Source organism: Saccopteryx leptura, chromosome 1, assembly GCF_036850995.1.
Source record: "Saccopteryx leptura isolate mSacLep1 chromosome 1, mSacLep1_pri_phased_curated, whole genome shotgun sequence".
In the NCBI taxonomy this organism is placed as follows: domain Eukaryota; kingdom Metazoa; phylum Chordata; class Mammalia; order Chiroptera; family Emballonuridae; genus Saccopteryx; species Saccopteryx leptura.
This window is the reverse complement of record NC_089503.1, coordinates 90,464,323-90,488,057: the sequence shown is the minus strand read 5'-3', so window position 1 is coordinate 90,488,057 and position 23,735 is coordinate 90,464,323. Positions and strand designations below refer to the sequence as shown.

The window sequence follows — 23,735 nt, the reverse complement described above, 5'->3', positions numbered from 1 at the left end:
ACCAGTACGGATGCTGCTGCTCCTTTGGTGACCGTTTAGGCTCCTGTGGCTGCTGGCTTTTGGCCAGAAGCTGAGACTCAAGCTCTTGAATCTGCAGTTGTTTCTCCAACAACTGCCGGTGAAAACGTTCAGCTTCCAGGGCAAACTGCAACTCGCGAACCCCTAATTCCTTCTCCAGTGCTCGCTCCAATTCCAGCCTTTTCTGCCGTTCTATTTGCAATTCATGCTGAAGCTTTTGACCTCAGGCAGTTTCCTCTTGAGTAAAAAACATGTAGCCCATGGCCCCTAAAAGGACAGCCATGGGGAGCCAGAGCAGCAACCAGTACTCTATTCCACCCATCAAGGGTGGTGGCTCCATACCAATCTCTGAATCCTGCCGGAAACTACGCCAGTTGTAAGGCCAGGAGCCGCCATCGTGGCCATTCACATGCAGGTTCCCATTGGATTCGGGCAGACGATAAAGAAATGGCGGAGTCAGAAGATGGGGGTTGTAAGGCCAGCAGCCAGGACCAGAGCCACCATCAGAGCCGCCTGGCCCATGCAGATTCGCATTGGATTCGGACAGTCGGTAAAGAAACAGCGGAGCCAAAAACTGATGGGCCATAGCCTTTAATCCTACCTTGCACCCGGCGGGCAAGTAAAAATACACACTGGGCTCCAAAACCCAATCACACTCAGTGCTCACAAAGCCACTGACTTATCCGAGTTTCCTAGAATCAAAGGTTTCTAGCTCACCAGCCTTCTTCTCCTCAGTTCCCCATCTGCATCCTTATCCCAGATACAAACTCTACACAAACTGGCATCTCACTCAGCACTCTGCCATCTTGGCTGCTTCTCCTGGCCTCCTCCACGTGGCCTCCTTTAGCTGCTGGCTCTACTCTCTCCGCTCTCTCATGCTAACCTCAGGAACCAAGGACCGAGTCCCGTTCTGCCTCCCTTTTATAGTGTAGAAATCCAAACCCTTAATCCAATATACATAATAGGGAAGTCTCTAATACAAAGTCACTTCTCTGAGGCATGATAGGATTGTACCGCCCTACAGCAAAAAGGGTGGGAAAGGCTTAATCCCAAAACCAAGCCCCAGGTTACAACAATCTCCAACACACATTAATGTCACCTGGGCGACTGCCTCCTCGTGTTATCTTTAACAAAGTGAGCATAATACATTTTATCCGCCCAACAGGGGGCCATCCTATTTATTGGTGTCTCACCAAGACAGGCAAACCACAAAAGAAGACAGGGAAAAGCAGAATACCAGCTCTTCCCATGAAGGGCAAGGGATCAGGGAAGCCCCTACAATTGTGATAGCAGGAACTGTGTGTCCAAGCTCCTGGTCTGTCCCACTTTATAGTGTAGAAAACCAAAATTCCTTAATCCAATATACAAACAAGGAAGTCTCCGATACAAAGTCACTCATCCAAGGTGTAAAGCCAGAAGCCAAGGCCAGGGCCACCATCAGAGCAGCCCGGCCCATGCAGGTTCGCATTGGATTCGGACAGTCGGTAAAGAAACCATGGAGCCAAAAACTGGTGGGCCATAGCCTTTAATCCTACCTTGCACCTGGCGGGCAAGTAAAAATACACACTGGGCTCCAAAACCCAGTCACACTCAGTGCTCACAAAGCCACTGACTTATCCGAGTTTCCTAGAATCAAAGGTTTCTAGCTCACCAGACTTATTCTCCTCAGTTCCCCATCTCCTTCCTTATCCCAGATACAAACTCTACACAAACTGGCATCTCACTCAGCACTCCGCCATCTTGGCTGCTTCTCCTGGCCTCCTCCACGTGGCCTCCTTTAGCTGCTGGCTCTACTCTCTCATGCTAACCTCAGGAACCAAGAGCCAAACTCCTGCTCCATTCCCATTTTATAGTGTAGAAATCCAAACCCTTAATCCAATATACATAATAGGGAAGTCTCTTAATACAAAGTCACTTCTCTGAGGCATGATAGGATTGTACCACCTTACACCAAAAAGGGTAGGAAAGGCTTAATCCCAAAACCAAGCCCCAGGCTACAAGGATTCTGCCTGCCTTTAGCCCACCCCAACACACATTAATATCACCTGGGCAACGGCCTCTTTAACAAAATGAGCATAATACATTTTATCTGCCCAACAATCCACCCCTATGCTCACTTTACTACCCACAATTTATACCACAGGCATCCCTGTGCAAGGAAATTAGAACATTACACAAATCACAACAGCAAAAATCATACAGTTTCAACAATTACAATGGTACACTTCACCAGTCTCTGAGCACTTAGCCCAAAGCGCAAAATGTCCTTGGCTTCTTTCTAGCCACGGGAAAAGCTTCCCGGGGTAGGGGAGTGCTTCCAGCAAAGCCATCCCCCACCCCCATCAGGGTATTTTACATTGTCCAAAATCCGTAATCCGAAAGTCCATCCAACAAAGGAGCCAATGCCCACTCCGGTCATAGTCCAGGAAATCAGTCCACGCACATGGGGCATCAGCCACCCCCCTCATCCCTGCCGTCCTGGCAGGTCTTACACTGTCCCAAAGAGGAGCACGTGGCAATGGCAGTCAGCATTTCCATCTCTGCTCCAGAAAGCATGTCCAGCCCTATGTCCCAAAATCGCAGACCTACCGGGGCCGCAGTAGGTGCTCCTTCCAGCTGGGCTTCCATCTTCTGGAGACTGCAGATCACAACTCCAGTCCGATTCTCCTCATCCTCTGTAAAGCCAGCAGGCATGGCCGGGGCCACTATCAGAGCAGCCCAGCCCATGCAGGTTCGCATTGGATTCGGACAGTCGGTAAAGAAACAGTGGAGCCAAAAGCTGATGGGCCATAGCCTTTAATCCTACCTTGCACCCGGCGGGCAAGTAAAAATACACACTGGGCTCCAAAACCCAGTCACACTCAGTGCTCACAAAGCCACTGACTTATCCGAGTTTCCTAGAATCAAAGGTTTCTAGCTCACCAGCCTTCTTCTCCTCAGTTCCCCATCTCCTTCCTTATCCCAGATACAAACTCTACACAAACTGGCATCTCACTCAGCACTCCGCCATCTTGGCTGCTTCTCCTGGCCTCCTCCACGTGGCCTCCTCTAGCTGCTGGCTCTACTCTCTCCGCTCTCTCATGCTAACCTCAGGAACCAAGAGAGCAAACTCTCGTTCCATCCCCATTTTATAGTGTAGAAATCCAAACCCTTAATCCAATATACATAATAGGGAAGTCTCTAATACAAAGTCACTTCTCTGAGGCATGATAGGATTGTACCACTTTACACCAAAAAGGGTAGGAAAGGCTTAATCCCAAAACCAAGCCCCAGGCTACAAGGATTCTGCCTGCCTTTAGCCCACCCCAACACACATTAATACCACCTGGGCAACGGCCTCTTTAACAAAGTGAGCATAATACATTTTATCTGCCCAACATCCTCCAAAGAGGAACTGAAAACACCAGCTTCCGCTGCCAGTCTCGAGCCCCGGGCTGCCACAGCCTTCTGCTCCGCAGACCTTGCAGCTCCGGGCCCGGCCTCAACCTCAGCCTCGGCCCCGGCCCTGGCCCCGGCTTCAGCCTCAGCCTCAGCCCTGGCCTCCTGCCGCTGCTGGCTCTCCGCAACATCCAGGGCAAGCTGCAACTCACGAACCTCTGAATCCTCCTCCAGCGTTTGCTCCATTTCCAGGCGAATCTCGAACACCTGGTCGGGCTCCTCCTCCAGTATTTCCTCCAGCTCCAGGGTCAGCATCGGTTTCTCCTGCGTTTGCTCCATCTCCTTCCACTGCTCGGTTTGCAGGTCCCGGGCAGCCTCTTCCACAGAGCTCTCAGTTTCCTCACACATGGTTGTAAAAGTCAGCCAGCCTATGGTCCCCAAAAGGACAGCCATGGGGAACCCTAATACTAGCCAGTCCTCTACTCCACCGCTCAAAGGCTCCTTGCCGATCTGTATCGAATCCTGCCACAGACTACGCCAAATGTAAAGCCAGCAGCTGGGGCCAGGGCCACCATCAGAGCAGCCCGGCCCATGCAGGTTCGCATTGGATTCAGACAGTCGGTAAAGAAATGGCGGAGTCAGAGGATGGGGGGCCATCCTATTTATTGGTGTCTCACCAAGACAGGCAAACCACAAAAGAAGACAAGGGAAAAGCAGAAAACCAGCTCTTCCTATGAAGGGCCAGGGATCAGGGAAGTCCCTGCAATTGTGATAGCAGGAACTGTGTGTCCAAGCTCCTGGTCTGTCCTACTTTATAGTGTAGAAATCCAAACCCTTAATCCAATATACATAATAGGGAAGTCTCTTAATACAAAGTCACTTCTCTGAGGCATGATAGGATTGTACCACCTTACACCAAAAAGGGTAGGAAAGGCTTAATCCCAAAACCAAGCCCCAGGCTACAAGGATTCTGCCTGCCTTTAGCCCACCCCAACACCTGGGCAACGGCCTCTTTAACAAAGTGAGCATAATACATTTTATCTGCCCAACACAAGGCATAATTGGATTCCTCATGAGAGTGCACCACCCAGATCATACAATCAGTCAAGGGTGTGGGGAAAAGCTTAGTCCCAAAACCAAACCCCAGGCTACAACGACCTGGCCTGCTTATAGCCTGTCCCCCACACCCAATATAAGTCACAAGCAAGCAAACATATATATCTTATTTACAAACTTATTTGACCAAAAAAGGGTCAACAAAGTTTACTCTTAGCTGGATGATGTCCTTTGTACAAAGTCATCCAACCATGATTATTTTTGTGGTCAGTATTATGAAACAAGTGGTGAAGGGGCTTGTAAGGCCAGGAGCCGCCATCGTGGCCATTCACATGCAGGTTCCCATTGGATTCGGGCAGACGATAAAGAAATGGCGGAGTCAGAGGACGGGGGGCCATCCTATTTATTGGTGTCTCACCAAGACAGGCAAACCACAAAAAGAAGACAAGGGAAAAAAGCATAGAAAACCAGCTCTTCCCATGAGGGCAAGGGATCAGGGAAGCCCCCTGCAATTGTGATAGCAGGACACTGTGTGTCCAAGCTCCTGAGTCTGTCCCCACTTTATATGTAGAAAACCAAAATCCCTTAATCCAATATTACAAACAAGGAAGTCTCCGATACAAAGTCACCCAATCAAGGCCATAATTGGATTCCTCATGTAGAGTGCACCACCCAGATAATACAATCATTCAAGGGTGTGGGGAAAAGCTTAGTCCCCAAACCCAAACCCAGGCTACAACGACCTGGCCTGCCTATAGCCTGTCCCCCACACCCAATATAAGTCACAAGCGAGCAAACATATATATCACATTTACAAACTTATTTGACCAACATTCCACCCCTTTTGCTCGCTTTACAATCTAAACCACAGGCATCTTCATGATGGTCACTCTGCAAGGAGTAGGATACATTGCATAAACAGAAATAATACCAACTACAGCAATAGGATTAACAGATCAAAAACTATGGGCGAAATGAGAGAGCTGTCAGTGGCACCAAGAGAGGCAAATCTTTTCCCTCTGGCAGAATACAGGCCAGAGTTTTGTCTGCAGACAGCACCGTAGCTGGCACCAGAGGCCGCCCTGAGCGGGCATACCAACCTTATTGGCCAATACACCAGCATCTGCTGGTTCTATGTGTAGTAAAATAGGGGAACTCATTATTGGCCATAAAGAAATTACAAAGGTGCCCTTCAAAATGCTGTCCCCTTGAGCACTCAAGGGATAATACACTTCTACCTTAGGTGGCCAGGTGCTGGTGCCCAAGGAGTTAACTGGAGGTCCACCTCTAACCCCTTTCCCCATGGTGCCAACAAGGCCACCCATCTCAGATGGGGGGCCTGTACAGTCCAGGGCCAAGTCCATTGAAGCCGTTGTCCTTTAAGAAGGGCTGTTGGAGCAGGCAAGAGCATGTTGCCCTGCTGTCCGAAACCTGGCTTGAGTAAAATGTCCTTGGTGCGTATCTGCAAACTGAATAGGGGCAGCTGTCCGATGCAGGAGGGCCTCTACTGGAGCTGGGCTTCCCCGTCGAGGTCGCTCATTCAAAATCCGAAGTACTGTCCATAAGCGGCGTGTCCATCCAGTAAGAGAGTCCGGTGCCCCCCTCCTGTCGCAGTCCCTGCTTTAAGAGTCCATTATAACGCTCAATGATACCAGCAGCCTGGGGGTGGTAGGGAACATGGTACTTTCCAGTCCAGCCCCCAGCTTTTGAGCCCATTGCCTCACCGTTGAACCAGTGAAGTGGGTACCATTGTCACTTCAAGGACCAGCGGTCGCCCATAATGTAGCACACAGGCGGTCCAGAGCCTGTATGACTGCCCTCTGGTCAGGGGTTACGAGCGGGTAAAGCAGCAAGCAGCCCAGTGGCAGTATCTACACAAGTGACTGCATACGGTACCCATCTGACATTTGGTAAGGGTCCAATGATGTCTATCTGCCATCGTGTCAGTGGGACCATGACCCCTCTGGATCTGTCCAGGTGACACCAGTGGTCTACCGAGGGTGTTCCTTGGAACATACTGCACATTGCTCACAGGCTGCAAGTACCTCTGCATAGGACACAGGCAAGTTCCAAGCCTTAACCGTAGCCACATAGGTTTTCTGTCTGCATGGAGCAGGCGCCGGTGGAGCCACTGTGCCACATCACCTGCAGGTGCAGTCTCCAACCATCGCACCCTTGCCACCGTATCTGCCTCATCATTCCCAGGATGGGCTAGAGGGGCATGCCCTGTGACATGATATACTGTCACCTGCTTCTGGTGTCCTATTTCCCATAAGTCCTGCCACATGGCCTGACCCCATAATGGACGGTGCATTACCATCCACTGGTTAATGTGCCAAGTAGCAATCCAAAGGGTCAGTCCACGATAGACAGCCCAACTGTCAGTACAGATCACCAGAGGTGAAGGTTCATTATGGGCAACTAGCCAAACAGCTCTTAATTCTGCCCATTGGCTGCTTTGGCCTGTACCCGTGTCCATCCAAATAGTCTCAGTGGCCGGATGGAAGGCGATAGCCGTCCATTTGGCAGGTTGGCCCCTGCTGGAACCATCAGTATACCAGGCATCTTCGGGGATGGGCACCCGCCCCTCCTGGTAGGGACTGACCTCAGGTTCTGCCTCCTGAGCCCCAGTTGCACCTGACTCTAAAGTCGCATAGGTGACTGGACCCAAGACTTCCTGCAGTTCTGCCCTCAATGGGCTGGTGCTAAGAGCACAGCGTTTGTTGCAGATTGGCACCCCACTTGGCCAGGGTAGACATTTGGGCCATACCACTACGTGGTTTAGTTGCCCAATCTCTCACCCATCCAGCTATAGGGTATGTTGTTTTGACTGTAACTGGTGTTGTGGTTGTAATACTCTCAGTTGCCAGGAGGGCAGCATACACAGCTGCCAGCTGCTTCTCTACTAATGAGTAACGAACTTCAGCACCTTTCCACAAATTGGGACCAAAATCCAATAGGTTGCCGTAGGCGCTCTGTCCGCTGCCACAAGCCCCATCCAAACCCCTCCGAGGTTACATGAACATCCAGCTCACAGGGCCTGGCAGGGATCAAACACATTCAAGGCCTGTGCCACCTTGACAGCTCTCTTAGCAGCTGCAAATGAACCTTGCGCCCTGCTCAGTCCAATCCCAGCGAACCCCCTTTCGAATAAGGTTGTACAAGGGGCGTAGTAACTGAGCCAAATGCGGTATAAATGCTCGCCAATACCCCAACAAACCTAAGAATTCCTGTAACTGTTTTTACCGTAGTGGGCACGGGGTATGCTTGAATCTTATCTATAACTGCGTCAGGGATAACTTTTGTCTTACACGACCAGACAACTCCCAAGAATTTAACAGATAACCCAGGTCCTTGTAATTTGTCTCGTTAACTGCCCAGCCACATGCTTTCAAATGGGATAGCAGGGTAGGGACTGCTTGCTCCAATTCTGGAAGAGAATCACTAGTTAGCATAATATCATCAATATAATGATACATGCAGACTACCTCTGGCTGTTTCCATTTAGCCAGGTCAGCAGCCACCAGCCCATGGCACAAGGTGGGGCTATGCAAATAGCCCTGGGGTAACACTGTAAAGGTCCATTGTCTCCGCTTCCCAACTGAAAGGCAAATTGGTCTTGACTCTCTGCTGCTATATCAATAGAGAAAAAAGCATTGGCCAAGTCTGCCACAAAGTGGTATGTCCCCAACTCATGGCTTAGCCGTCCATCATGTTAGCTATCGAAGGAACAGCAGCGTGCAAAGGGGGGAACAACTTTATTAAGTTCCCTGTAATCTACTGTCATTCTCCAGGTTCCATCTGCTTTGCGCACAGGCCATACTGGGGACGTTGTAAGGACTGTTGTGCATGGTCCGGATGATCCCCCCTTTTCTAGCTCAAGGATTGTCCCCTGTGACTTCTTCATAACCACCTGGCAGGCAGTACGCTTGGTGTTAGTCACACGCCGAGGGACGGGTAATTGCAAAAGGGGAATGTGATGCATGTCCCAGCAATACTGCCTTCACAACCCTGATCCGCATGCCGGAACTTCCCCAGCTGTAGTTTCCAACCACAGTCCTTGCAAGACATTCTACCCCAAAATATATTCAGGAATAGGAGATACATACACCTTATATGGCTTTGGTAGGCAGTCTCCCTATCCCCAATGGAATAGTTATTGGCTTCACTTTGAACAGTTTGGCCCCCATAAACCGTCAAGTGGCCACTGGGGGTCCCAGCAAAACCGCTCTGGGTTTCCATAGAGAAGGGAACATTCTGCACCTGTATCCACCAGGCCAACACCTGTTGTACATGGAAGGGGACCAGTGGATAGCCAGTTCCACATGTGGCCTCCGGTCCCCGCCCATTCCCCGTTAGACGGGTCCCTCGGGCCTTTTTCCTATTCAACTGGTACAGTGGGTCTTGGAGTTCCCCTCTCCCTCGGCCGTCTCTATCATATAATCTTGTAACCGAGCTGTGGGCGCGCACCAAACGTTTTTATTGGTAGCTGGCAGGGGCTTTCGTCCTCAGTGGCTGAACTTCTGTTCTGGTTTAAGCTGCTGCCAAAGCTCCAAAAGAATTTTTATTAGACCTGGCCCTCCAATTTCCCCTTATCTCTCCAGCCGCAATCAAGTCTACCCACATCTGTGTTTCGGGTAACCTTTACAGGCCCGTTTCCCTTGTTAGTTGGGGGGGAGAAACATAGGCAGCAAGCCCTCACTGCTTTATGATCCCGAGCGGCCTCCAGCTCTCCCAAATTCTGCTACCATCTGTGTAACTGCATTGATGGGCTGCCCCACATAGGGGCCCAAGATTGCCACAAGTGACCCAAAAAGGGCATGACGGGGCGCTAGCAAGGACAAAATTCCCTCATTTTGGCCGTAACACTTCCTCGTAGCTGCCCACGAGACCCAGGGTTGAAAACAGCAATCTTCATACCTAGTTCTCGAAGGACCTTTACTAACTCACTGTAGCACTGCCACCGACTCATTGCCCCCTGGCAGTTCTATCCAGCTTCTGCCAGACCATGACGAATGGCAGCCATCACCCATTCTAATAGGGTATGGTCTCCTGGGTTGCCATGGCAGTTCTGAAAGACGCAGCCTCAAGGAAGATGTGTGTGGTAATGGCCGGCCAATTTCTCCATCTCTGTTCCGGAGACGATGATGCCATCCACCCCTATATCCCATAATCGTAGTAACCAGGCTACCAGGGATTCAGTAGGTTTCTGCCTAAATTGTGCCCCCAACTCCATCAGCTCTGCCTGGGTTATAGGCCGGACCAACAGAGTGTTCCATTACCTGGGCTGGAGGCTGTGGCTGCCCCTGAGGGACTCTTTGTTGCTGGGTTTTTACCTTCTTGGGCGACAACTGGTCGGGCTCTCACTGTGCGTTAAGGCAGCTTCAGCCTGAGCCTTCTCATCCTACGAAGAGGAGTCGCAAGCGCCTGCTCCCGCTGACTCAAAGCCAATCCACCGGCACGGATGCTGCTGGCTCCTTTGGTGACCATTAGGCTCCTGTGTGGCTGCTGGCTTTTGGCCTGAAGCTGAGACTCGAGCTCTTGAATCCGCAGTTTGTTTCTCCAATAACTGCGGTGAACACGTTCAACTTCCAGGGTAAACTGCAACTCGCGAACCCGTAATTCATTCTCCTCAGTGCTCGCTCCAATTCCAGCCTTTTCTGCCGTTCTATTTTCAATTCATACTGAAGCTTTTGACCTCGGGCAGTTTTCCTCTTGAGTAAAAAACATGTAGCCCATGGCCCCTAAAAGGACAGCCATGGGGAGCCAGAGCAGCAACCAGTACTCTATCCCACCCATCAAGGGTGGTGGCTCCATACCAATCTCTGAATCCTGCCGGAAACTACACCAGTTGTAAGGCCAGGAGCCGCCATCGTGGCCATTCACATGCAGGTTCGCATTGGATTCGGACAGTCGGTAAAGAAATGGCGGAGTCAGAGGATGGGGGGCCATCCTATTTATTGGTGTCTCACCAAGACAGGCAAACCACAAAAGAAGACAAGGGAAAAGCAGAAAACCAGCTCTTCCTATGAAGGGCCAGGGATCAGGGAAGTCCCTGCAATTGTGATAGCAGGAACTGTGTGTCCAAGCTCCTGGTCTGTCCTACTTTATAGTGTAGAAATCCAAACCCTTAATCCAATATACATAATAGGGAAGTCTCTTAATACAAAGTCACTTCTCTGAGGCATGATAGGATTGTACCACCTTACACCAAAAAGGGTAGGAAAGGCTTAATCCCAAAACCAAGCCCCAGGCTACAAGGATTCTGCCTGCCTTTAGCCCACCCCAACACCTGGGCAACGGCCTCTTTAACAAAGTGAGCATAATACATTTTATCTGCCCAACACAAGGCATAATTGGATTCCTCATGAGAGTGCACCACCCAGATCATACAATCAGTCAAGGGTGTGGGGAAAAGCTTAGTCCCAAAACCAAACCCCAGGCTACAACGACCTGGCCTGCTTATAGCCTGTCCCCCACACCCAATATAAGTCACAAGCAAGCAAACATATATATCATATTTACAAACTTATTTGACCAACAAAGGGTCAACAAAGTTTACTCTTAGCTGGATGATGTCCTTTGTACAAAGTCATCCCACCATGATTATTTTTGTGGTCAGTATTATGAAACAAGTGGTGAAGGGGCTTTTGGGTTTGTTCCAGCTATGAAGTCTCATCCAAGCAGTTCTGTGGGACCAGCAGTTTCACATCCTCAAGAGCAGCCTGAAGTACAGCAAATGACTACGGAGAAAAATTCAGTTACTGTATTCACATGCTAGCTTTGGAGAAAGGCTCCAATAGTGTTATCCTATTACTGAACCTACCACCCAACGTTTTTTGAAGTTCTGAAATGGTTGAACAGAAACTGTGTGAAATGTTAATAATTAAGTATAAAATGTTAATCAGGAGTCAACTTAATATATATAAGAAACATTTTTATTTTATTTAATAGCTGGCTGTTGGGCAGATAAAATGTATTATGCTCACTTCGTTAAAGAGGCCATTGCCCAGGTGATATTAATGTGTGTTGAGAATCGTTGTAGCCTGAGGCTTGGTTTTGGGATTGAGCCTTTCCCACCCTTTTTGCTGTGGGGCAGTACAATCCAATCATGCCTCAGAGAAGTGACTTTGTATTAGAGACTTCCCTATTTTGTATATTGGATTAGAGGTTGTGAAGCTACACTATAAAATAGGAGCAGAACAGGAGGTTGCCGGCTCTTGGTTCCTGAGGTTAGCATGAGAGAGCAGAGAGAGTAGAGCCAGCAGCGGAAGGAGGCCACGTGGAGGAGGCCAGGAAAAGCAGCCAAGATGGTGGAGTGCTGAGTGAGATGCCAGTTTGTGTAGAGTTTGTATTTGGGATAAGGAAGGAGATGGGGAACAGAGGTGAATAAGTCTGGTGAGCTAGAAACCTTTGATTCTAGGAAACTCGGATAAGTCAGTGGCTTTGTGAGCACTGAATGTGACTGGGTTTTGGAGCCCAGTGTGTATTTTTACTTGCCCGCCGGGTGCAAGCTAGAATTAAAGACTATGGCCCATCAGTTTTTGGCTCCGCCGTTTCTTTACCCACTGTCCGAATCCAATGCGAACCTGCACGGGCCGGGCTGCTGTGATAGTGGCCCTGGCCGTGCCTCCTGGCTTTACACTGGCTATCCCTGTGCCCTATAAACAAAGAATTTATTTGAGAGAACCATTAATTTTTCTCTAAGATAAGTCTTTAAAGCTGTGTATCTGTTGCAAAAAAAAAAAAAATTAAATACAGTGACATACATAAAGTGGTACTAAAAACTAGTGTTGCTCTGAAAACAAAGTTTCTAAAAATGTAAAATATCTATGTGGACCAGAGTAGCCCATAGAGAGCAAGTGTAGAATGTGCAACTGGAGGAACAATATATAAAAAAAATATATGAATTTGAACTCAATTGAACATGAACAATATGGGTCACCAAAAAATGGTTACAGAGGCCTGACCAGGTGGTGGCGCAGTGGATAGAGCGTCGGACTGGGATGCAGAGGACCCAGGTTCGAGACACCGGGGTCGCCAGCTTGAGCGCGGGCTCATCTGGTTTGAGCAAAGGCCCACCGGCTTGAACCCAGGGTTGCTGGTTCCAGCGAGGGGTTGCTCGGTCTGCTGAAGGCCCGCGGTCAGGGCACATATGAGAAAGCAATCAATGAACAACTAAGGTGTTGCAACACGCAATGAAAAACTAATGATTGATGCTTCTCATCTCTCCGTTCCTGTCTGTCCCTATCTATCCCTCTCTCTGACTCTCTCTCTGTCTCTGTAAAAAAAAAAAAAAAAAAAAAATAGTTACAGGAATGTCTGAGTCATTTACTCAGAGTGGAATGAGTAGTCCTGCCGCAGTTTCCCCTGCAGCCAGGGAGGATGTTCTTATCACTTGCCTGCCTGCCTAGGTAACTATTCTGGAATGTGGTGACCTTTCTTTGTTCCTAGAGGCTATGCACAAAGGACCAAAATTTTCCCAAAGAATATGTATGGTCTGAAGCTCTAGAGAACTCTTCCTGATGGATGCTTATGGCGGGTGGCCGACTTTGGGGCCTATGCTGAAGCTTCCCTGTCTGGTATTATGTTCTTCCGCAGTTTGGTGAGATTTGTACATACTCATAATTCTCTTTTTCTTAGCCAGCTGCTTTAACTAGCTATTACTCTAAAGCCCAGGCTGATGTTTCTCAATCTGGTGATGTTGTGTAGCTTATTGTTGTGCTGATTGTATTAAGCTTTTCATTTATTCTATTTTAGGTTACATAAGTTCAAACCCTTTTTTATTTTGCCTGATTATTTTTATTATTGTTATTAATCATAGTAAATTTTTCCCTAAAATCCATCCATGAGTAATTGTATCTCTGTACAGCACCTTCCGCACAGCACAGTAACCTGATGAGTTATATTGGTATACTAATGGTGAGTGGCATGCTGCTGCTGAAATATCCAAAGATAAATTGTCATGGGGAGGTTAAATTACAGAGTTATCATTAGAGAAATACTAACCAATAAGATGACACTCTTGTTCTGCTTCTGTAAAAGTTCTAGTGACAGGAGTATTCATGGAAATTAAGTAGAAGAATATAGACATAAGGATAGCCAGTTCCTCATTTATCATGGAAAAGAAGGTTGGACTTTCTTTAACAAATTCTTCTTCATCTTCTTCTTCATTATTATTACTATTATTGTTATTGTTATTGTTAATTTATTCAATGAGAGAAGGGGAGGCAGAGAGATAAATGTCCACATGCACCCCGGCCAGTATACACTCAGTAAACCTAGTAAAGGGTGATGTTCTGCCATCTGTAGCATTGCTCTTTTGTTCAGCAATTGAGCTCTTCTTAATGCCTGAGGCAGAGGCCATGGAACCATCCTCAGCAGCCTGGGCCAACTAGGTCCAATAGAGCCATGGCTGCAGATGGGAAGAGAAAGAGAGAGAAGCAAGACGGGGAGGGGTGGAGAAGCAGATGGGAGCTTCTCTTGTGTGCCCTGATCAGGAATCGAACCTGGGACATCCACATGTGGGGCCAGTGTTCTACCACTGAGCCAGCTGGCCAGGGCAGATTTTCTTTAACAAATTAAATGCACGTTGTCACTCTGTTTCAGGTACCTGTAGTCTAATGTCAGCAGTATCGTAGAGTTTCTGTGAAAGAGATACTGTCTGTAAGCAGAGTAAGCTCTCCTTGAAATTATAATAAGTCTTAGGAAACTTTAGAGAACCACTAATTTAATCCATAATAATTTTTTTAAAATTATCTTGGTCTGAAGTCGATACCAATTTAGCAGACCTGGGGTTTGTTGCACCTGGGTGCGCTGGCTGAGTTGGCTATGGTAGCGTGGGTTTGAATTACCCTGGGTAGGGAGGTAGCTAGATATGGAGCAGACACAGTTTGAGGTGTCCTGAGCACACTTCAGCAAGCTGCCTGGGCATGGTTGGATGAAGTAAGTGTGGGTAGAGAAATCTGAAGTAGGCAGGGTCTGAGGAGTTCCACAGCCACTGTTCCGGTATGTCCTGAAGAGGACTGCTTCAGATGGAGTGGGTGAGAGGCCCTAGGTGTGCTGCAGCAGACCTGTAGATGGGCTGGAGCACCTCCACTGAGCTCCCACCTGATTTATTCAGGTGGGGAGGTGATACAAACAATGGCATTCACTGACACCTCAGATTCTGGAGAGTTCTAACAGCTTCTACATGGTAGATGCTTTGAAATTAGTAAAGGGGCTCCTTTCTGATACAGTCCATGTGCCTTTTAAACTACCTTTTTTTTTTTTTTTTTTTTTTTTTTTTGCCCTGTGCCAAAGGGCAGCCAAGTCTGCATGTGGGCCCCTCAGTCATATCCTTCCTTATTGCCATATCTCATATGGGAGTGATATTCTGTGGTTGTCATGTCTCTATTTCTTCTACCCTTTTCTATGGTCCCTCTCTTATTTGTTGTGCAGAATTCTTTAATCAGTCCTCAATCTTTTTCAGGAGAAATTGCTCTATATGTATTTGTATATATGGTGTGTCCATGACAGGTGGTAAGTTTAGGGTCTTCGTATGCCATTTTAAACTTACCCTCTTTAATTCACCTAATTTTGTCTCTTAGTATGTGTCATCAAACACTCAGTCACAGCAATTATATCACTCATGCAGAACACTTGTTACCATTTATGTCAATAATTGTTTAATATTCTAAGTTATTTGGCATTACTATTGCTACACAACACTACAAATTTTTCTTAGTAATTTCTTATCATTCTTCAATTAATAAAGACATGTTTGGTGATGAAGAACTAATAGCACATGTGCTGTTATTTCAGGAAATGGCTTAAGGCAGGATTGCCAAACTTTTCCTTTTTCCCTCCATTTTTTTTAGCAAATGACAGACGTCTTGCCTTCTATACTAGAAACAAATTTGCCAATCTTTCAAAGTTTTGTTATTTCTTGCTGTATTGGAATAAAATATAAATCACATTAACTCTTTGTCTTTTGAGTTTTCTAATGGGGAATACAATTGTCCATCAGAAAGTGGATAAGTAGACCCTAGAGAGTAAGGGAGAGGATTTACTAATTTAAGATTCATTCACCATTTGTTCAGTTTGCTTTAATGAGTAAGTTGAACTTGATGTGAATCCAAATTCAATGACTCTGGAATATTTTCAAAATATGACTTCAGTGTTAAAGATTTTCTGCTGCCTGTCCAGAAACTTTGAATTGCTGTTGGCAATTCTTCTTGTATTTATATCTTGTACTATTTCAGGGGGTGTTAGTGGAAAGAAGCATTTAGAGTTGTGTTCCAAATTTATGTGGACAAATAAGCCACCTAGCGAGCTTGTTAAATTGAAGACTCAGATTCAGCAGGTCTGGGTGGTACATGAGCTTGTGCATTTCTACTGAGTTATGGCTAATTTCAATACTGCTAGAGTAAGAGTGAATTTTGACTATGAGGGATTGAGGAGATGATCCAATATTGCTGCAAAACAAACTTTCAAATATGGGATGCTTGGAACTGCTTCTAGTTTTAAGAACAACTGAAGGTCATCATTATCTAGTTCTATGTTGGGTGAATGCTATTACTTCAGTGCTGGGGATGTAAAATTTGCGAATTTCTTGTTTAGCACTGCATTCAATGGTATTTATAGCCTAGTGAATATCAAGGACTGTGTCCAATGCTTCTTGGAACTTTATCTCCATGCTGTATTTTTCTTGCTATCAAGTGATTGAGTAACTTGGCAATGAATATTCAATCTAATATTTTATTACTGGACATGGTGTTTGCTATGTCTGTTTTCAGAGCTTACTGTGTTGAATTAGTGTTCTTTAAAGGAGAAGAAGAGTAGAGTTTTGACCATTTGGAGGAAAGTGGGGATACAGGTTTTGAGTGAGTATATGTATATGTGTGTATGTGCATGTGTGTGTGTGTATGTGTGTGTGTGTGTGAGAGAGAGAGAGAGAGAGAGAGAGAGAAAGAGATAGATGATGATTGGTAGAAATAATAGAAAGACGATTATGAAGATAAAAGGAGACATGAAAGATAACAAAGTATGAGCATGTGTTCCATAAAAGCAAGCAAACAAAAACATTTATGAGTGAAGACGTCACTAGAATACCTGAGATGACTTGTTTAATGAACTTAGAAGATTCCATTCACAAAGCACATGTGTAGGAAATTTCTTTTCTTTCCTTCAACCTCAAGAAAGCAGTTTTCTAGATAACTTTTACAAGTTGAGGTCAGCAATACCTAGATTTCAATAAACCCCAGAATGGAAGGGGCAGGAGGCCATGCACTATGTGAACATGAATGAGAAGGTTTAGATAGATGAAATGAGCATCTTAGTTTGCATATTATTTTATTTATTCTTCTCTGTGCTGTTTCAGGTTTTGTTTATTGACATATAATAAGTCTACACACTTCTGTAGTTTACTGGTCATTTAATGGCTCCTTCAAGGAGTAGTAAAAGAATCACAAATAAATCTGTAGAGATCTCTTAGATAAAAACAAAAAGCTTGGAGCTTACTACTCAGACAAGGTAATTATTTTAGGGATTATTTTGCACATTGTTTTCTTAAAGTTAGTGAGTAAATATTGTGGAGAACTGGGAGAATCAGTCTAATAGACATATTAAGAACATAGTTTCAGGCTTTAAAATCTAAGGTAAAAAAAGTTGTACTGAGATGCATAAGTTATTAAAAATAAATAAATCTAGTACTCAGTTTAGATAGAATTTTGGGAATTAAAGTAATCTGGATATACATTCAGATCCACCTTTGTTTCATCCTTATTATTAGATGTGTGGTTATATCTGTAATTAATTTTGCACAGATTTTTATCTGTGAGGTGAATTAATACTACCAATCTCAGTGTAGTAAAGATTATGTGAGATGATATATATAGGAAATTAATAGTGCTTTCCATACTGAAAAATACTCAGTAAAGATAAGGATGTTGATGATCTCAACTGTCTCAATTTAAGTGCTCCTGTAAATAAAGAGAGATCTGGGGACTTGCACGTGGGTAGCTTATTTGGAAATGGTTCCCAGGAAGCAGAATTGAGGGAGTGGGGAAGGGAGATAAAAGGGAGAAAACTGCCCTTCAGAACTGCATTAATGAATTCATCACTGTTCTTAGCAACCAGATTTCAATTTACTTGAGGATCCTCTGAAGTTGTGTAGACTCTACCTTTCTAGAAGATGAAGAATTGGTGGAGGGGGGCATTCATCAACTGACTACTTCCCTCCTTTGGTTCAAGCTTTCCCCTGGAGGCAAGCTCTTACCCACCCCCAATTTTCTGGGTGTGTATGCCCACAGCAGACAACCCTCAGTACTTTGGTGAACATGCCCAGAAAGAAAAGCAGAGAGAACCTGGGGCATAGTAGCTTGATTTGGGGCAGGGGCCACATCTAGGGAATGCCCTACCATTGCAGCATTCATCAGGTGAGCTAGTGACCTGTGGCATGTAGAATGATTTTCAAATCCATCGTGCAAATTAATCCCATACACTATGTTGCTTATTAAATTTATATTATTTATGCCCTAATTTATTTTCTTTTTTAATCAACATAATCTTCATGTCACTACACTCTCTTCCTATCCTTGAAATGGATGTAATTGTTCATGTTTTTAAAAACTAATAAAAGGAAATATGTTGTTTTTCTCTTATGACACTTCTCATATTCTAATGCTATTATAGATACTTGAAGAATTATATTAAGGTAATAATTAACATTACTGGATGTCTACTGTTTACCGAGAGATATTGAATTTCAAGCATTAAATTTAATTCAACAACTCTCCAAAGCAGGTAGTATACAGATAAGGAAATTGACACTTGAGTTAAATACCAATCATGTCAATAATTACCCAGAGTAATGCTGAGAGTATTAAAAATAGCTGAGTCTTGAAGATCTCTGTTGTGGGTGTTGATAGTCCTATTTTCTGCTGCTTTGTTTAATATATAGTGTTTCCTTTATTCCTCCTATCTCAATGCCCCACTCATATTTCAGGCTGGGACCTACTCCTAATTTAGAGCTCTCTTCCCCCTTTTGCCAACTTCTATTATGGACTTACCTTTGCCACCCAGCTTAGTGTATCCCAAGGTTCTCTTTACCACACCACAGTTGCAGAGCTCCAGGGAAAAGCACCCTGGTCTCATCTCTCCAGGCAGAGGAGAACAGTAGCTCCATCTCCACACATGCTGCAGATGGCTTTTCCAGTCTACCTGAATCATTACCAGCTAGAAGCAGCAGTCATTGGGACTTGGACGTGAGCTGCAAAGTATAGAATTGTGACAAAAATTCCAGTGCCATGCGGACTTTTCCTGGATGTGGACTTTTCCTGGACTCCTGCTCCCTGTGATAGCTCCTAACAGACTGAACTGGGGTTGGGTTGCATTTGTAGGGATTTGGAATGGTGTTAGTGCCAACTTGTACTTGGTGAACATGTTAAGTACACTACTCTTTTATGGATTGTTGTTGTATTGGCCAAGAGTTTGCTTAAAGGCTTTAATCACTGTAAAAAAAAATAGAAGACTGGATAAAGATGTGGCACATATACACTAGGGTATACTACTCAGCCATAAGAAATGATGACATTGGATCATTTACAACAAAATGGTGGGATCTTGATAACATTATACAGAGTGAAATAAGTAAATCAGAAAAAAACAAGAACTGCATGATTCCATACATTGGTGGGACATAAAAATGAGACTAAGAGATATGGACAAGAGTGTGGTGGTTACAGGAAGGGGGGAGGGAAGGAGGGATAGAAGAAGGGGGAGGGGGAGGGGCACAAAGAAAACTAGATAGAAGGTGACTGAGGACAATCTGACTTTGGGTGATGGGTATGCAACATAATTGAATGACAAGATAACCTGGACATGTTTTCTCTGAATATATGTACCCTGATTTATTGATGTCACCCCATTAAAATTAATAAAAATTTATTCACAAAAAAATAACCGAGTCAAAAGTTTAACCTGTAATCTTTCCAACAGAGGCCAGAAATGTTAATACCCTAGAGTCTTGGCAAAAAACATAAATAAGTTTATCAGGTTATATAAGGACAGGGAAAATCGGAAGAGCATATGAATCATGACTGTAGTATTATGGACTTTTTTAGATAAGTATTGCCATGTAGAAAGTCAGGTAAGAAAGGACTTTAATCCAAAATTTTATTTAAAATCTCACAATTATAAATGCCTGTTAAACAAACCAAAATAAATTTTAGCTGTGGGGGTCAGAGAAAAGATATCTTCACTCATCATGGAGACTGTAGGTCACCGATTTCTGATTTCTGTTCTAACCCATTAAAAATCCATGAGGCTGAGATTGCTCCTCAGTCATTCTGACAATGTAGTTCATTTCTCAGAGATTAATCTGCAAATGAAACAAATTATGCCTACATTCCCTTTCTAGAGCTTCAGTAACAAAATAGTACAAACTATAAGGCTTAAAACAGATATGCATTCTTTTACAGATCTGAAGTCTAAGAGTCTGAAATCAAGGTGTGAACAGGGCCATATTCTCTCTGCCAGCTTCTGGTTGATCCCAGCAATACATGACACTCATTGGTTTATACTTGCACATCTTCAAACTCTGACTTCATAATCATTGCTGCATTTTCTCTGCATGTCTATGTTTTCAATATACATGTCTTTTTTCATACGAACAAGTATAAACTTACTTTTGCAAACCCTTTATTTTGTGGAACACAATACAACTCATAATAATGGCTCACTCAAGGGCTATCATAAAGCTGTTATTCTTTGAATTTATCTTGCTGGGATATATTGTGTTTCCTAATTTTGTGGACTTATATTTTTCTCAGTTCTAGAAAGTTCCTTCAATATTGTTTTCTTTTCCATTTTCTCAATTATGTCTTTCTGCAATTTTAATCAGATATATATTAGAGCTTCTCATTCTAGTCTTCATATCATTAAACCCCATCTTCATATTTCCAAGCTCCTCATCTCTGTTTCAATAACATTCTAGACAAATTGTTTGAAAATATCTTTCCAATCACTTATGCTATCACAAACTTTATGTATCTTCCTTTCAACCTAACCCCTATTAATTACAACTGATATACTTCCATTAATAAATAGCTCTGATTATCCCTACTATATGACAATTGCATTTTTTGCTGTCTTTATTTGAACTCCTCTTTCATTGCCATTCTATACTTTATATTTGATCAAACTAACATTTGCTTATCCTTGGGGAGGTCAATTTGTAGTTGCTGTTTTATTATGATATATTTTTATAGTGGCTTGATTTTTAGTATGTTTATGAACTTCACCTGTGATATGGCTCTTTCTTGAGTAAAAGACCTAGGATTGAAATTAGAGAAGGATTCCTTCTGGTTTGCCCACAAGTGACACTCTGGATTCAAGATCACATTCATCCCTCCACAAGAATTTGACACCAATGTGATTCTAAGATCAGTCTTTCCACTCTGTAGAGGTTCCATAGGTCAGTATTTTATAATACTGCTGGTATAAAAATCTGATGCTTGGAGACTACATACCTCTTGGGAAAATGTTAGTCCAGACAAGCTCTTTGCTGCTTCTCTTCAGCTCACAACCTCTGAAGTATCTTCTCCCAGACAACCCTGACTCCCAGGAGCTCCCATCACATCTCTTGGTCTCAATATCCTGGCCACTCAGGTCCCATATCTTGGTTCATATGAGACCAGCAATGCCTCAAATCCCAATGTTATGGTACAAGGGGGTCTCAGAGAGCTTCTAGTTGTCCCTGATAATAGGTTAAGACGTTCAGCAATAACATTCACAAGAGGATATATATCAAAACCACCTAGGATTATTTCTATGTATATTCATAGCCTGGAACCTCATACCTAAACATTCTGATATAATAACCTGGAGTAAGCCTGAATATTAGTATTTTCAAAAGTTTTCACTTGCAGGACTGATATTGATCAAATACTCCAAGGTCTAGTTCTCGTTCAATACTCAATATAAAATAGCTTCTTTAGAGGTATATTCACATGAGTGTTCTACTCAAGGAGCTAAATTTTCTCCCTAATGCCTGTCCCACAGTTTAAATTCCTCACTGAGTTTTACTGCTGTAAATCATCATAATCTGACACAATATTTCTCTCAAAACTCACTTCCCATTGATCCAAAACAAGCATCCTTTGATATAAACATTTTGATCATAATGCTGGCCTCTGCATTTTGTTTATATTACTCTTCTCATTAGATCATTTTCATCTCAAAACAAACAAACAAAACCATTGACAGAAGAGGAAAGCAATCTGATTACACTTTGCACTCATGGACTCTGCTACTGGGAAAGAGACTTAGCCCCTTTAAGCTTCAATTTCAAAATCTGTAATATTGAGCTAATAATTTTTAAGTATTGTTGAAAATACCTATCTCACTACCTAGAACACATAAATGCTTCATTAAGGTATTTATCTTCTCTCCCCCCATTGCTAGTCCAAAAGCCATCCCTCCTGCCTGTGCAGCCTTCCCCAATTGTTCAATGTCATCTTTAACTGACTTCTCTTCTGATATCTCACAGCACATTTATCTTTGCCCTCATTTATTGTCACTATAATTCTTTTCACCATTTATATCTCCCTGAATTATCTTTAGTTCCATAAAAATAAGGAATACTCCTATTCAATGCTTTAATACTAATTTCTTAAAGCAGTGCCTGGCTGAGGAGGAGGACGCTCCCAATGAGCAAGTCTAGTCATGCGTTCCCGAATAAAGGAGATAATTCTGAAAAATGTATCATTAGGTGATCTTGTCATTGTGTGAACATCACAGAGCACACTCATACTATCCTAAATAGTACAGCCTACTGCACATCTATGTTATTTGGCACAGACTTTCGCTCCGGGGCTATAAACCTGTGCAGTGTGTTACTGTACTGAACACCTTAGGCAACTGCAACACAATGGTAAGTATTTGTGTATCTAAATATATTTCAGTGTATAAAATGTACAGTGATGTGTATAAAAATTTTGAAAAATGATATACCTCTATAGGCCACTGCCCATGAATAAAACTTATTGCAGTGAAAGCTGCCCTGGTGAGTCCACTGAGTGAGTGGTGAGTGATGTAAAGACCTAGACATTACTGAGCACTACCATTGATTTTATTAATATAAACATTGATTCACAAGCCCTCTCCCTGCTTCTTTCATACAGTGTCAGAAATAGAAGTTTGAAACGTCAGTGCTATTCCATGAACAGAAATGTGGGCTGAATTGATTAGAAATAGTGAGAAGAAACTGGCTGGGTAAGGCATAGGTCACCATAATAGTGCCTGAATATCATTAAAAGTAAGAACTCAAGATGAAAAGATAAACATAAGGGATAGTCATGGCAATGTGGTTTTGGCTATTGCAGATAAAAGCAGTGGTCAGATTAAGACACTTTGTGGTAATCGCAAAAAAGAGGATGTTTAACGTGGAGAAGGTATAGAACTGTAAGGACTCAACATTTTGTGTGTGTGTGTGTGTGTGTGTGTGTGTGTGTGTGTGTGTGTGTTTCTGAAGTGAGAAGCAGGGAGGCAGAGAGACAGACTCCCGCATGCGCCCGACCAGGATCCACCCAGCATGCCCAAGAGGGGTGATGCTCTGCTCCTCTGGAGCATTGCTCCATTGCAACCAGAGCCATTCTAGCACCTGAGGTGGAGGCCATGGAGCCATCTTTATTGCCCTGACTAACTTTGCTCCAGTGGAGCTTTGGCTGTAGGAGGGGAAGTGAGAGACAGAGAGGAAGGAGAGGGGGAAGGGTGGAGAAACAAATGGGCGCCTCTCCTGTGTGCCCTGGTTGGGAATCAAACATGGTAATTCCAAACGCCGAGCTGATGCTCTACCGCTGAGCTAGCAGGCCAGGGCTCTCAGACTCAACATTTTGACTTTGGTAACTAAATTTATTTTGATTCCAGTTATCTTTTCTGACACAAAAGTCTCTCTCTGGCATTGCATTGATAGAAGAAATAAAACCTATCTACTCTTGACAATCATTGCAACCTGAAAATACTTCCAAAGTTCAATGACAGGCTGGCTCACACTACCACAGAAAACTATTATTAAAGCGGAAAAAGGCACTTAATAGTTGCTAAGATAGCTCCTGTGGAACTGTTTTCTTGTAGAGGATCTTAAGTCCTCAACAAAAAATTTATACAATGTATTCTGAAGACCATCAACCTAGATCTGGGAGAAATGTAACACCTTCTGGATTTTACACTGGGCAGTTAGGTTCTTCTGTGCTGAAATAGATCAGTGGCTCACTAACTGGGATGTAGTCTGTATACCCAAA

The 23,735-nt window shown here is 44.2% G+C and overlaps 1 protein-coding gene across 1 annotated transcript in view; it reads left to right on the top strand.

Moving 5' to 3' along the window:
* The window catches only part of LOC136388951 (caspase recruitment domain-containing protein 18-like), a 57,980-nt gene that overhangs the window by 18,187 nt on the left and 16,058 nt on the right, over positions 1 to 23,735 (top strand). The window lies entirely within an intron of this gene.